The 15,855-nt window shown below is 40.3% G+C and overlaps 1 protein-coding gene across 4 annotated transcripts in view; it reads left to right on the top strand.

The window, feature by feature from the left end:
* The window catches only part of LOC109415558 (protein distal antenna), a 106,730-nt gene that overhangs the window by 37,361 nt on the left and 53,514 nt on the right, over positions 1–15,855 (top strand). Inside the window, exons 1-2 of one of the 4 annotated variants that reach the window (XM_062846170.1) lie at positions 1,391–2,042; positions 3,109–3,725. The gene's annotated coding sequence lies outside the window, so the exon portion shown is untranslated. Of the gene's footprint in view, positions 1–1,390; positions 3,726–15,855 lie in introns of those variants that run through there. The other 3 variants (XM_029867037.2, XM_062846169.1, XM_029867038.2) reach the window with 3 other exon arrangements.

Raw genomic sequence — 15,855 nt, 5'->3', positions numbered from 1 at the left:
TTATGTCTAATTACCCGTTATTAGACAATTTTACTAAACAAATCTAAAATAGTGAATATTAACTGCTTTCGATGATAATTGTGGCGGAAAACACTTCTTCAAACACAAAACTTACTCTTTGGTTTGGTTTTCCTCGTCACTTAGGGGGTTCTTGTCGTAGTTGTTTCTTTAAAAGTAAGGAGCTATACCTAATTGCAATATTCAAAATAACTAAAAATGTTTAAGTCTTAGGTACCATAAAGGTGCACAAATTGAACAAATTCTGGCATGTGATAATTCTATCCGAGCCACGGCATACAAGGATATAAGACAGACCATCACATTGATAAAATTGTTGTGGAGTTCTAGATCGTTTCATGCTTTTGAACGATTTAAATTGCATCATCAAAAAACTTTCAGTTTTCGGAAATGGATTACCTTCCAAATGTTGTGCTCCGTTATCCGAGCTACTTTGATGTATGTTCTATTTTTGTTGATATTACTCGGCCTACTTTGATCGTAAAACTGTTAAATCATAAGACACTGTCAATAAAAAAATAAGAAAATTGCAGCCGCAATAACTACTTCCACATAAAAGGCGAAGTTTATTTGTAAATATGCCCAGATACTGCTGAAATTCTATTTAACTGCCTTAAATATTTTTTTTTTTGCACTTTATGTCTCAGCAATATTTTGTAAGGAAATTTTTTCATTTTTGATTTGACCCGTTTACTCTTTTAAAAGGACACGTTACTAATGGGCGGCCTCATACAAGCCCATTTGGCTACACTGAAGGTTGAAAAAAGAAAAAAAACACAAGCCTCAAAGAGAGTAATATTTGAAAAAAAAAAAATGTTCTAGACCCCCCGATAGAACTTTCTCCTTTTAGTCTCAAATGAAAGAGGGGACCTTCAGCTTTCGTTTGGTGGGTGTTTTAGCTATACCGATTTTTTTAAATTAATTTTGTTCTACCAGACACACCGTGTACCCAAGGAGGTAGCAAAATTATTATATTTTTTACCAGCACCCTTCATACTTCATTCACTTGTTGCTCTCGTTATTTTACCTGTGGGCCCGAAGAATGAAGCGAACGAGTCACCACCACACCATCATATCAGTACGCAGCAGCAGCAGCATGGTTTTGCCGCCTACAACAAGTTTTATCGGGAAGACTCTCTCCCAATGACGACGACGACGACGGCGGCGGCGGCGACGTAGCTACCTGCCTCCGCCAACCCCAACCGCTTCCAACAAAACGCTTTTGTTTGAATCAGCAGCCTATGCATGCGTGTCTCGGATCCGTCCCGCTTCGGCGAAGATGACGAAGACGAGAACGACGACGACGACGGCCAGGCACTGATGGTGTGTGGTCAGCAAGCATGCAGTCTCGCACATCGCACAGCTCCTCGTTCTCGCAGCAGCCGAGCCGATGCGATGTGTGTGCGAAAAATGTTGTTATTGTCTCACGGGTTGGGAAGGGAAGGTTGATGGGGGTGTGTGGGTTGAGTACTGGCCGAGTGCGCGGCTGATGAGTGCCGAGGTAGTGGGAGAGTGTGTAATTTTTAAATCGCTGCTGATGTCCACTCGGTCGGCAAGAGAGTCAATAGCGATTATATACTTTATGATGGTGTGCGAGGCGAATGCTCGAATGAGAGAGTTTATTTACAAGTGGCTGATGAGTGAGAGAGGATTTTAGGTGCGATTGTGAGGACACACAGCCGACGACGGACGGCCGTGGAAGGAATATGCATGCGTAGTGTGTGTGCGAGTCGGTGCGAGCGCGAGGTGCCGCCGTCGCCGGCATACACCGTTATCGCGCGTCTTGGCTTCGCGCGTGCATGTGTATACGGATGGCTCGTCGGCGGTGGTGAGAGAATAAAGACACCGAAAGGACTCTCGCTCGCGCTTGTTGTTGGTGGATGACGAGACGACGACGATTTTGGCGAACGGTGTCTGCGGCAGAAAAACAGCGAAACAGAGCGAAAGGAGCGCGCACGAGAGAAAGACATACACGCCGCGGACGGACGCGAGTACTCACGAAGAAGCACGGGCAAGAGCACTTGGTGTGTGAGTGTTTAGGAGAAAAGTGCAAAACGCATTGCTTTTTTCGTTGCCTTCGCTGGTGCGTTCGCATCTCGCCGTAATTTTCGTACGCTTATTTAAATTTCCAACTTAGTTGTGTTCGAGAAACGTGACGCGAAGGATGCTTGGTCAGCGACTGCGACAGCTGCAAGCGTTTAGCCCTACAGTGAATACAAGTGCCAAGAAGGGAATCAAGAATAGCCAATCAGCAGAAAAATCAGCGGCGACTGGTGGACAACAAAAGAAGAACGGAAGCAATTAGACCGATGATTGTTTTGTGTTCGCGTCGTGAGGTTTTCGGCGGTTTTGGTCGAGTCCTTTTGTTCGCATTGTAAACGATTTCGCGAACGTGCAGAAAACCATCTGTGGACTGTGGATGAAGATCACACTTTTTGGATATTCAAAGAACCTGTTAGTGTGTGGTGCGTTGATCGATCAAGTTATGCGGATACGCCTTAGTCAAGTGGTTTTACCTGTCTCATCATAGTGAATAAAAATCCTCTTAAGTGAACACCTGCGAAAAATTGCGCCCAACGAAAAAAAGTGAAGTCGTTCGAACAGAAATTTAAAAGTCTCCAAAGGATTATCCTTTTGCCTCGTCGTGTGTATACTCACTGCAGTAACCAGAGTACAGTACAGTAGCGTGAAGCATTAGTGTGGAAGTTAAGTTCGTTTGGGGGCCGTAGCGAACAAACAAGAAGATTTCTTGCCGCCCCAAATCAACGTGGTATTCGTCGTTGTCGCCGCGGTGCTCCGGGACTTGGTCCTACGACGTCGTTCTTTATACCTACGTGTTTTTTTTTCCTCCACCGTCCAAGTCGGTTCACGCTAGGACGTGAGGATTCAGCGAAAAATTTCGCCGCAATATCATCCGAGGTAACAACACACCAGGCCAGAAAGGCCAGAGGCGAGCATTAACCCAAAGCGACGAAGGAAGAAAAAATTAGTGAAGAGTTTCCCCCAACCCCCAACGTCTCGGAAACGACCGCTGCGGGAAAGAAAACTCAGGAGAAGCGAAAAATAACACAAGATTTTTTTGTCGGTTAGTGAGTGTGCCGGTCGGTCCGTCGCTTGGTCCGGTGTGTATCCGCGAAAAGAAACGCGAACCCTCGAACCAAGGAGCCACATACAAGTGAAGCATCGCGAGTAGCCAGAAAAAAATATATTACGGAAGAAAGGAAAGCAAAATCGCGCCGTGTGTTTTTTGTGCATAGTACCTCCGCACCTTAAGTAAATTGGTGGTGCTTTCGCAGTCATCAGTGGCGCGGATTGTGTCGTCGTCGTCTTCGTCCTGCACCGGGCGTCGCGTGTGTTTTCTTGCAGAAGCCGTAGTCTGCCACGGGGACCCAACCGAAGGGATCCCTGCGTGCCACCACCAGCCCTAACCGTGGACCAACAGCAGTACCGGCAGCACCGGAACCGTCCTCATCATCTCCATCCAGTGGCGCTGCTACCGCCCCTCCCGCCCCCAGCCCTGCTGTCTTCGTCGCCGGTGGTAGGACATCCACTACCGCCTCCACCGCCTACACCACCGACGACGTCGTTGTCGTCGTCCTCGTCAGTTTCGCATCCGAGTAGTGGGCTTCCCCACCATCCAGCAGCCCTGCAGCAGCCACAGCAACAACAACAGCACCAGCAACGTGCCGGCTGGGATTGTAATTTATGTAAGTGGAAGTGCTAGTTTTCTTCGTTTTCTTAGGTAGTTTGTGTTTTCGTTGATTTTTTTTGTTTGTCCGTTGTTTATTTGTTGGCTTTAGTAGTTTCGGCTAGTGACGGCCACAAGAGGCGGTTTTCATTGTCCTTGGGGGAAAAGTGCGTCTTAAAGTGATTGTGTTGTGAACCGTAACTAAAACACCTTATGGTGAATTATTACTGTCTGGCCCGCCGAGAACCAATATTGGAAAAGAAGAATATTTTTTATCATATTATCATATATTTTTTCTACTGAGGCCGCTATGGCCAATATGCTTTGGCGACGCTTCTTGCGATATTTTTGCCATGTTTTAGTGAAATTAATAAATTGTCCTCACTAAATTTGAGGTTAAAATTCAGTTTAAAAAAAAATAAAAACTAAAAATATCGCGATTTGATGGATTTTACGATTTTTTACGATATTTTACGAAATATTTTGATTTGCTACGGCTACATTTTGAATGTTTCAGAGAAGTCTTTAAATTTCTCTTAAAAGTTAATATTTCTTTTTAGTTTGCAAAATTCTGTGTAGATTTGGCTCTGAAATAACAGCCATCATCTAGCATCAAAGCTAGTGTAATTTCTATAAAAAAATTCTTGTGCAATTTCTAATTTGAAATTTTATTAGTAATAGCGCAAAGTTTGCAGTTTTAAAGCAATTTTCAAGTCGAGGAAAAAACAGATTTCCTGGAGCGATTCCTGGTAATTGAAATTCATTAAAGATTTTTTGTAATAATCCTCCAAAAACAACTAAACTTCTGTCTAAATATGTCTATTTGATAGTTTCTTTTGAATTTTAAGTGTTTTCTTGGAAAAGTTTTAGATCTCCAGAAATAGTTTCTGGAAAAAATCCTGCAGAGCTCTAATTTCTACCCACATTTATCGTGCAATCTCCAGGATAAATATTTGCCGCCTTTGTACAACATTTTGGGACAGATTATTACAGAAACTCTAACAAATGTAGTTCAAAGGTTTTTCTATAATTCAGCAATAAAGTCAAGTTTCCGGTGACATTTGTGTTACTTTTTGTCTTATAAAAAAAAACAATGTTTGTTTTTGCATAAGCATAGAATTCCGTAGTTGTTTTTTATAAATACAAAAAAGTGAAATCACATCTGAGATTTGGAAAGAGCTTTCAAGGAATTTAAACAAAATAGTTCGGGGATTATTATAAATTTAAGTTATTACATATCATTATTTCTTTTCATGAGAGATTGCAACGTTGAATTAACAGATTTTCAGTCGAGAATGGTCCATCTCTCGAGCTCCAGAATTGTCACTACAAGGTTGAAATGGAAGATATTTATTTTGGAATTCCCTCGGGATTCCCTTAAGGAAGTCTGAAGGTTAGTTATTATACACTACAGTAAATTACCGAAGAATACATGTTTGGGAAGTTTATATTAGAAACCACTTAATTCATTCTCCACTAATAACACCGGTGAATTTTACAGGAAACAATAAAAGCAGTTTTCAGGTAAAAAAAAACTTTAAAATCTAACGGAATCATTTCCATGAACAACAACACACAGTAACGCCAAATCTTAGGAGTTTGACCACGCAATTTTTCTAAGATATTTACCATAAGTAATTATGGGAGTAGGCACAGAAATCCCATTAAAAAGTGTTCAAGCATTCTCCCGAGATGCGTGTAGACAATCTGCATAGAATTTATTCAAATCAAATATTTTGGTAGATGACGATCCAAATTTTTAAGAAATCTAGAGTGATGTCAAACAATTCTTAAGGACGAACACTGCTTTTTCCGGAATCTGTTGTATGTTGTTCAGGAATTCTAATGGCGTGTTATTTTTTTGTGAGCTTGGCGTCTCGTAACCTCACTTTTTACCTGTTCTACGATCCAGAGATCAGTAATTTTGATGAATATATAAACATAAACAATACGAAAATAATCGAAATCATTATTTTACATCATCTTATAGCCCATTTGTTCATAGAATTTCAAAATAAGTACTCGTAGAATAGGTAGATATGAGGTTAGGGAATCGCCACTGCTCCGCAGTATAACAAACCTAAATTTTGGAAAATGTCTCTTTAAGTCACTATCTAGCATTATGTAAGTTACTTTTTTATCAATAGCTTCATGAACTTAGTCCCTCTTGAAATTAGTTCTCTCTTAGAAACTCAAAAAGATGCGCCTAGAAATTTTCACATGGATTGATCGAAACTCTGATCATATTTTTACTTCATCCTGCAGGTTTCTCGCATCATCGGTTTCATAAGAATATTTTCAAAATCACTAGTTGCCTTGAAGTGTAAGTCCATCAAACAAATATGTGACTATTTTGCGATTTTTAAAACAGTCGAGTTTTCTGTAAAATGCTGCCATCCACCTCACGCCACTGCAGTTTTTGAGATGTCTCCTATTCATTTTATTTCTTTTTCAATGTGGAAGGGCTTAGTATAAAGCAAAATTTGTTAAAAAAAAACGTTCCATTGCATTTGGGGCAATACAACCGAGAAATTGCGGGATGGCAGCGTCTAATAGTAACTCCAACTGTATTTCAAAATTGGGGACAGTGTAGTACCGACCATAGGAATGTTATGACTAGATTAGGAATGATTTTTAATGCTAAAAATGACGCACATTTGTTTGTGTTCTGCGCTCAACATTAGCGCATACGTAATTCATGAACTAACGCTTAGCAGAACAATCCAGCTACTGTAACAAATGTAAAACACATCTAATCTAACACACGAATAATGCGGAAGCTGCGTGGGACTAACAGGTATATGCAGTTTGCGATTGTTGGTGATCTTTCTAATTTTAGGCTAAAATGAGGCCTGCAATGTCAGATTGTTGTGGTCATATGGAGTAATGGAAGGAAGTAATGATTGAAACTGCTTTCTCACTGGTAAAGCCTCTGCGCCTGCGCAACTTTATGCTACGATATCGAATTGCTTTTGGGAGATGGCTGTGTTGCAGGAGGTTCACGTTGGTGTGTGGATGCCATACGTAAGGCGTTAGATTGTGTGTTGATCAGGCATCACATTTTTCCGGCACTAAAGCGAGTAATAAACTATCCCACAGCGATATTTTCCGGATAAAGCAGTTTGTGATATTTTCTTCGCACTCATAGACGGTTGAAAAGGCTCTCACTTCAGTTCATTTGGATGCAGGAGAAAATGTTTACTCAGTATGCACCAATCCATGTTTTCACCCGGTTAACGTCTGAGCGATGCTGTGTTTTTCCAGATGGCCATGGAAACAAGTGCATTTTTTATAAACACGGTACCGTAATCCGGGGTAACATTGATCAGAATTTTCGATCTTTCTTGAATAATTCACTTGTTAAAGCAAACGTTACATGTTTTATACTTTTAAAACAAGTACTGGCCCTCTGAGTATGTGTTAAGCTTCTCGAAAAAGTATTGTAAAACTTTAAAACATGTTTAAATAGGTTTTTTAATCTAATTTTTGATTTTGTTGATTTGGGGTAACATTGATCATGTCAGGGATCAATGTTCATTTGTGTTGAAAATACCCTAACTTACTAAATTCGGAGTCGCTGATTTCGAATATGTTGTCCAAATTCTTACAAATTATGTAATTTTTTAGTTATTTTAGGATTAAAATTCTGTAAACCACGAATAACGCCTAAAAATAGGCAATGGCTTAAGGAATTTATAGCCGACTTTTAATAAATCGTATATTTTACTGAAAAAGAGCATTTTCATAAAAGTTTCGTTTATTAAATCCAACTCTAGGATATTATATTGAAGTAATACAGTGATTTCAAACATCATATTGTATCTAGTATTCACGCCAAGCATGAATGTTTGACAATGTATCTCATTGCGTTACGAAACACAGTTATGGAAATATCGATTTATTTTAATGTTTATGAAATTCAATTTTCATGAATTTCATGTCATTTAATAGCTAAATGATAGCAGATTACGATATACCATTCGATAGCAGAAACTGATTCAATGTAAAATGCTTGTTTGAACATTTCCTGAGGTGGGTCAAGCCGATCAATGTTACCCCGCTGATCAATGATACCCCGGATTACGGTACCACTAAACGTCAAACTATTGATCTCGTGCATCGGTCTCATGGTACTCTTAGAAGGAGTGAAAAATCTAATAATTTGTTGTTTATCCTAATAAGATAATGCAGTGACAATTGTGATTTGGCAAAGTTACAAACAAGGGAGTAGTGGATAGAGAGAGAGAATTATAGTGAATGCTGGCTGGAGCGAGTGACTTTTATTTCTCACTTCATGAAGTGGAAGTTCATTTTATCACGGAGATGGATAAACCCGTGGAATTTGACAACGTGATTGAGACATTTGATAACCGGTGATTACTTTGAGTTTGAACAACTCTCCCAAAACGCTTACGGACCTAGCAATGGCATATCTATGTATATGTTGAAAATGTAGAAAGTAGATAGGAAGGTACACATTAGGAGGAAAGGGACGGGCCAAAGATTGAACCCAGGAATTTCTGCATACGAATCAGAAACGGTAGTCACTGGGACTCCCAACCCGTCTCCGCTTCCCAAGTAACACATATGTTATATAAAAGTTACGACAGCGCAAGTTTTGGTTGTATAGAAGTTTATTTTACGTTATTTAAACACAATGTTAGAATTACGTAAAATAAACTTCTATACAACCAAAACTTGCGCTGTCGTAACTCTATTATAACATGTGTGTTGCTTGGGTTAACTCTTTGGGACCAGAGGCGTCATATATGTTCCCATCTATGAAATTTAGCATAACAATCGTCAACGAAGTTGCGACTTCCAGCAACTAAAAGTTAACAAACTAAACTCAAAAGTTTCCAACGGTGATTATTTGTTTCTGTTAAAAAATAGAGCCATGGCATAACATTTTCTTCTATCACAATAAAATGTTCACAGTTTGAATTTAACTTATCTACATAAAGGTTTGCGAGATAGGTATTTTTCCTGATGTAATATGAGTAGATAACTTGTAATTATTTGTATAACGTATTCAAATTTAGGGATTCTGAATTTTGTTGTAAAGAATATTTTCAACACAAAAAATATAGCTCCGTTGGGCGATCAATATCAATCGAATCAATAATTCAAATCAATCGAAAATAAGTTCACATCATAAAAAAATAAGTTCAAAAAGCTTATTAAACTTTTAATAATTTGTGCTCAAGCTCCACACCTAGTAAGAGGGGTCTAATACAATAGACGATTTGTGTTCATGCTAGGCTACGCAATAAGCTAGTGCTCGACCATTGAAGGATTGCGTCAGTCTTCTCTAAGAGTCAGAGATTAACGTCCCAAATCTTTGTGCTTTGGTTCGGACGGGAAGGAGGCAACCCTCATAACAGCGGTCTATGACTGTACCACCTACGAATTTGTGCGACTCGCTTAATGCTAATGCTAATGCTAGGCTACGCTATAAGCTCCACACTTACTCATGGCCGTAGCCTGCGGTTGGCCCCTGTCAAGGGCGTCAGCATCAGAGGGGCGCTGAAAAGGCCTAGGGCCAGAAGAAAACTGAATAATGCTGAAGTTTTCTTGATAGTTATCAAGATTTCATTATTTTCAGTATTTGAGATTGATAATATGTTTTCCGCTATTCTCAAAAATAGGATTTTTCTTATTTATTTTGAGCATTTACCATGATGTTAATTTCTCTACTTTTATATTTTGAGAAACTATTTTGTTTTTTTTTTTAAGCCAAGCAAAAACTATATGCTTTCAAAATGCCATTGAAAGTTTTTTTTTTCTTCTAAATATCTTTAACATTCTCACTGGGGATCTTTAGATTACATCCGAAGATTTTCTTCGCCTTAATTGCAATGTTTCTTTCATTCCTTTTAAAATTCAGGAAGTTATCTAAGAATTTATTTAGAAATTAGTCAATAGCTTCCTCCAGATTATTCCTTAAGGATTTTATTAGATAATATTCCATAGTTTCGTTAAGGAATTTCGGGAGATGTTCTTTAATAAAATCTTTCAGAAATAAGTTTGTAAATTTTCTTCAATGCTACCTTCAGAAATTCTTCCTCAGATTCCTTCAACAATAATTTATGCTTTCGTTTCTCAATACTTTCTGTGTTTCTCATGATAAATCTTCAATGAATTTCTTTGGAAATTATCCAGAGTTTTCTTCAGAAATTCTTAAAGAGTTTCCTGCAAAAATATCTTTATTTTTGATTGCTTTAAAACCCTTCAATAGATTTTCTCAGCAATGGATGCCTATAGAAAATCCTGCAGAAATTCCTTCAGAACTCCCTCCAGGGATTCCTTAAAAAATATCTCTGGGAATTCCTTCAGAAGTTCTTCCAGATGTTTAAAACTTATCGTCCATAGATTTATTTAGTAATTTGATCAAACTTTCCTTCAGATAGTCTTCTATAGGATTCATTATAAAGAAGAATGCACTAATATCGCCCGGAAAACCTTCCATTGATTGCTTCCGAAATTGCTACATGTTTACTGGAGATTGCTCCATAAATTTATACTAGAATTTCTCTAGAAAAGTTTTAATGAATTTTCTCCAGAAACCAATACATTTGAAATTCTTTTAAAATTTTGTCTAGGTATTCCGTTGGGAAATTTGCCGTTGATTTTATACAAAATTGCACCAAAGGATTCTTTTGAAAGCCCTAAGCCCTTCATGGTTTCCTTCAGAAATTTCTTAGGGATTTCTCCATAAAACTTTCTAGCGATTTTTTTCAGATCCTCAAGAGATTCTTTAAGGACAAATTCCTTGAAAATCTCGCTTCAACAGTGCATCAGAACTTCAGGCGCACCAATCCCAAGAAGCAAGCTTCAAACAACAGTGTATTTGTTATTTTGTTCTTGCTCACTTGTAATAAGCAAAATCGGCCATTTTGAGATTCTAACAAGTCTGTCCTTAAAAAACTTCTGCTGGGATTCCTTCAAAAGTTCTACCAAGTATTCCTTTAATTTTTACAATTTCTTGGCCATTCTACACGAACTTCTGCAAAAAATACTACATGAATTTCATTGGAAATTCCTTGGAATTTCACATGGACCGGATATTCCAGCATAGTTCCTTCAGAGATTCCTGCATAATTTCATACAGTAATTCCAGCAGCAATTCTTCCAGAGATTCCAACAATAACTCGTATACAGATTTCTTTAGGAATTCTTCCTGGTATCAATTAATGTTCATGGTTTTTCTAATTACTGAAAATTTTCTTACAGATCTTCTAGAAAATATTTGGTTATACTTTAGTAGAATCCTTTACTAAAGTTATTAGAAAATTCTGGTAAAACCTACTAAACTAATCGCCGTTTGAGGTGTTCTAAAAACTCCTGAAACTCAATATCGTATTTTTTTAAACAATATTCAGCTGAACGATAAATACAGAAAAGTAAAAAAATACTATGATATTTTTTTGAAGAATTTTTTGCATTGTGCCATTTCTAATTATTGTGCAAAATCGTATAAGAAAAATAAATTTTGGAAAGCGTTTGAATGATTCCCATTGAAATACTTTAAGAAAAACACTACAAGAAAATTTAAAAGAAATTTTGAGGAATTTGTTTCTTCGAAACACCAAAATTTAAAAAAAAATGAATAACTGCATACTTTTGCAAATTATCAATGTCCAAATGTTTACTACAATTACTTCACACATCTCGCATCTGTCGAGATCTGGTACATATGGGCTTGGTGGTCTAGTAGCTGCTGCTTCTGATTCGTTTGAAGAAGGTCCTGGGTTCAATACCTGGCCCGTTCCTTTCCTCCTACTTTGTATCTTTCTAAATACTTACTCCCTCCTCTCTACCTATGCAACTCATGTTTATCCATATGCAGTCCCGGTTTAAGGAATGTGGGGGCCCGCGGCCAGAACAGATATGGAGGCATCTCGGAGCGATGAGCAAAAAAGTTTTTCCTTGTTTTTGAACAGAACTTGAGCAATACGAAAGATAAAGTTATTGTGTAGTACCCAAAAATTGTTTTTGTGGGGGCCCCTAAAATGTGGGCGCCTGGAGCAACCCCCCCCCCCCACCCCTTACATCCGGCCCTGTCCAATTGTCATAGCCAAATCAGAAACGGTTGAAAAGCCGTTTCCTTTCCTTCCAACTTCCACAGCACAGTGTAAATCTATCAGATAACGCCTACAAGTTATGCAATCATGCGAACTGTGCCCGTATTGGCAGCTTCATAGTAATAACCACATTAATCTATCACCTTACGTCGGGCATACGCGCACCAATGTGTGAACCCTCTGCCAACCATATCCCACCGACACTTCGATATCCGCTTGAATTTGTGCAGACGCAGAGGTATATTCGGTCTGATGTGGATACAAACGATTGCAACCATCACTTCGTTCCCCTTCTTCACATTGACCTGCAACGTGACGTGGCTATGCTATTTATTTTATCTTTTTTACGTGATTTTTAATCCAGGGCTAATTCATCTCGGGACCCACGCTTTACTTCCCATTCGAAGAAAGACCTTACATTTTTATGACCTTACATTAAAACACAAAAACATCGTGCCATCAAAAGATGCGATGCAGTCGTTGGTGTTTGTGTAGCTTGAGCGTGAGCCACACACATTTGAACACATTGCACCGCAGTGGCATTTCCATCCCATTGCTCGTGAACAATTTCCATCCCTGCATGACAAAAATGGCAATACTTCATCAATATCAGTACTTTTTGTAAGAATTTCCATTTTTCATTCTTTTATTCATTATTTTCATCGTTCGGTTGAATCAAAACATTTTTTCAAAAATCCATGGGAAAAACCATGAGTTTGACGAAAATTACACACTCAAAACAGATTCGCGGGCTCGGCAAAATCGCGCACAGCCGTCTGCTCAGTAAAATCTTTATCTGGTATCTCAGCAAAAAGTGACGATTGTTAGCTGATTCTCAGCAAAACGATTGCCGACTATCAGCAATGAACTGTCAAAATTGCCGAGATCCCGGCAAAATGATTGTTTGCTGATTGCTCGGCTGTGCGAATCTCGGCAAAAGTTTGAAAAAATGCTGATATTCCGGCAATCTGAATTAAGTGTGTACTGGTATTTAAGAACGTATTGATGCTCCTGTGGGATCCGTCAAAGATCACTCAAAATGTCACTCGAAATATAGCTTGTTATACTTTGTTTTCCTATGGTTTCTGTCGAGCTTAATTGTATTCTGATTCAGCGTGAGCTTATCGATTTCAAAGACAAGGCACCATAAATTACTAACAAAAATCATCCTTGGGTGGCACATTTCGCCTGGAAGATGGATGGCTGTACCTCAACGTGTCGCCTCATGTCAGTGTCAAAATGCATACCATAAAAAGAACTTCAATAATGTGCCAGCTAAATAGATGCCATCCTTATACCTGGCTTGGGAGCGCTAATCCCTTTTGTCACTCATAAACGTTGAACTTTCTGGATGATACCTGCGTGTGGGATCACACTACTAACTGCAAATACATGCGAACCAGCTTGCAGCTTCTTCCCTACATCGCACTTCTTCTAGCGACGTTTACTGCGTTTCCAGTCATCTCTCCCTCTCTATTCTATAATGATCCAGGTACATTATACTGCTGCTGATGCTGCTGCTGCAGCAGCAGCACCAACTCTAGCCAGATCTTCCGGCCAAATCACAAATTTGGACAAAAACAAAAGAGTCGCAGTGCGATATTGTACAGTCCCTCCTTTCGCTGTCGTCGCCTTTCGGTTTCCTTCGTCCGTTCGTCTGATTCGCTGCGCTGCATCCTCCGAGCTCTTCAAGCTCCCACCTTCCGCTCCTTCCCGCTCCGTGCTTCGCCTCCTCCTTCGCCTTCTTTTCCTCGTGCTCCTAATTAGGGCTGTCGTTCCCAAAGTGGTCCAGAGCCATTCGGTAGGTATCACGCAGCAGCAGCAGCAGCGTCCACCATCGTTCACCCAACCCTAAAAAAATGACCTATTCGCGCGCAGCGCAGGCAGTTGTTGGTAGTGGCGACTTCAGGCGAGGCTACGCCACCACCACCGCGCCGTAGTCAGTCACCTATTCGTGGACGCCGTCGCCGCTCGCTGATGCCGTGAGTCATTTTTTCCAAGAAAGCCGGAGGAGAACATCAGCAGCAGCAGCAGCGCAAAAATCGCCGCGGTCCTTCAGCAAATTACGTGTGTAGGGAGTCGGCAACCAACGACGACCGCGACGACGTAGACCAAAATGTACAGGGTGGTCCAAGTTGGCTGTCGGATTTTTGGTTGAGTGAGTGGTGTGAAACGATCCTGAAGTTAAGCAGCTACTAAAGTACGTATCGCCAGATCAACTACACTCACACAAAGAATCAATGAGATCACTGCTTGGGACTGACAAGCATCTTCAGTGTCTGAGTGCGGGTGATCTTATATTTTGAAAATGGCGCAAGCGATGGGCTGATCAAGTTGGGGAACAGAAAAGAAGTGAAATTTGCAAACGCTTTCTCACGGCACACTGTTGAGTCCTCTGCGTCTGCACCAGATAATGCTGAGATATCAGAGTTGTTTGGGAAAGGTATGTGTTTTTTTGGCAGAGGGTTCACGTTGGTGCGTGAACGCCAGACGCATGGTGATAGATTATATCTTGATTATCCTGAAGATGATGCGCCACAATCCGCTGGTTGCATAACTTGTAGGCGTGATGTGATAGATTGACACTGTGCTGGGAAGAGAACAGCTTTGTCGAGCCATTTCCAGCTCTATCAATTGCTATGAACATATGAATATATATGAGTTGTATATTCAGAGAGGGGAAAGGGAATTGAATCTAGAACCTTCTGTATACGAATCGGAAACAATAGCCTTTAGACCACCAAGCTCGTCTATGAAAAGATCTTCGATAGAATTGGGACTCATGCACCCTAGGCCTGTTTACCGGCTTGGCTATGAACAAAATTCGTACACCCTACTGTCCACCCTGTAAAACGTCCCCATAGCAAACGGTGGAAGTGGTCGTGGTGGTGGTGGTGGTGCGGAACCAGAAGCAGCATCGTCAACTGCCGCCCGCCGTTGTTGATGACGATGATGAGGACGACGATAGCAGCAGACCGGCGATGCTTCTCAAGTATAGAAACCGTCCGAAAAGGGGGTTCCTCCCTCGCCTCGCTACGATTTTTTTTGCTTCCTTTTGCCAAAAAAAAAGAGGAAAAAAAAATTACCGCCGCGAACTTGAAGTACGCCCCTCACTCCGGTCCGGTATCGGGCACGAAGGCCGTGCCGCATCTAGCCCATAGGTGGTGGTGGGTAGCAGCAAATCAAGCAGCAGGAGCTACAAAAGAAGGACGACGACGACGACGCGCGTGCATAAGTGATGGACAAAGTCTAATGTGGTCCGGGTAGGGACGAAGAAAGAGGAAACACGAAGGGGTCAGGCTCTTTTTGTGCGGTGAATTTCGGCACAGGTTAGCATTTCCGGGAATCGAACGAATGTTCCTCGTTTGGGCTGAAAGTGTGTGGCGTTGTGCGAACTATACATTTGGTGGGGTCCGTTATTTGGTTTCGGATCGGTGAAGGTCGAATGGTTGACCGATTCGCGAATTTTTGAAAGGGAGTCGTAAAGCTGGAAAAAGGGGTCCGTTATGAGGTGGTGAAGCTTATTAGAGAAGAAAAACATGTTTTTTTGGCACAATTTGAGATTCTGAAAATACAGGTATATTTTGTAGATAAAAATGAACGCAGTTAACAAGTAGAAGTGCTATCCGCAAGGTAACTGATTAGCATCAAACCTTTTGTAAACATGAATTCTTGGTGACACTCTTCACGTAAGCTGAGCTTGGTGGTTTAGTGCTTGCCGCTTCTGAGTCGAATGCAAAAAGTCCTAGGTTCAATTGCTGATCCGTTCCATTTATTTCCACTTTCTCCCTCTTCCCTACATATACAAGCATGGGTCTATAGCAATCGCTAGAACTAGAAAGGGGTTTTGAAACCCGTTTCCCTTGCTTCCAACTTCGTAGAACATGTTCAATCTGCCATACCACTACTAAAAACAACCAGTGAACTGTGCCGCATCATCTTCAGAGTAATCAACACACACAATTTATCACATAACAGCTGGCATCCACGCATCAACGTGAACTCTCTGTCACAATGCCATTTCCCAAATACACTCCGACAAAACAGCATGAACAGCATGAATTC

The sequence above is a fragment of the Aedes albopictus genome, chromosome 1 (assembly GCF_035046485.1).
Source record: "Aedes albopictus strain Foshan chromosome 1, AalbF5, whole genome shotgun sequence".
Classification (NCBI taxonomy): domain Eukaryota; kingdom Metazoa; phylum Arthropoda; class Insecta; order Diptera; family Culicidae; genus Aedes; species Aedes albopictus.
This window is presented reverse-complemented; position numbering and strand designations above follow the sequence as displayed.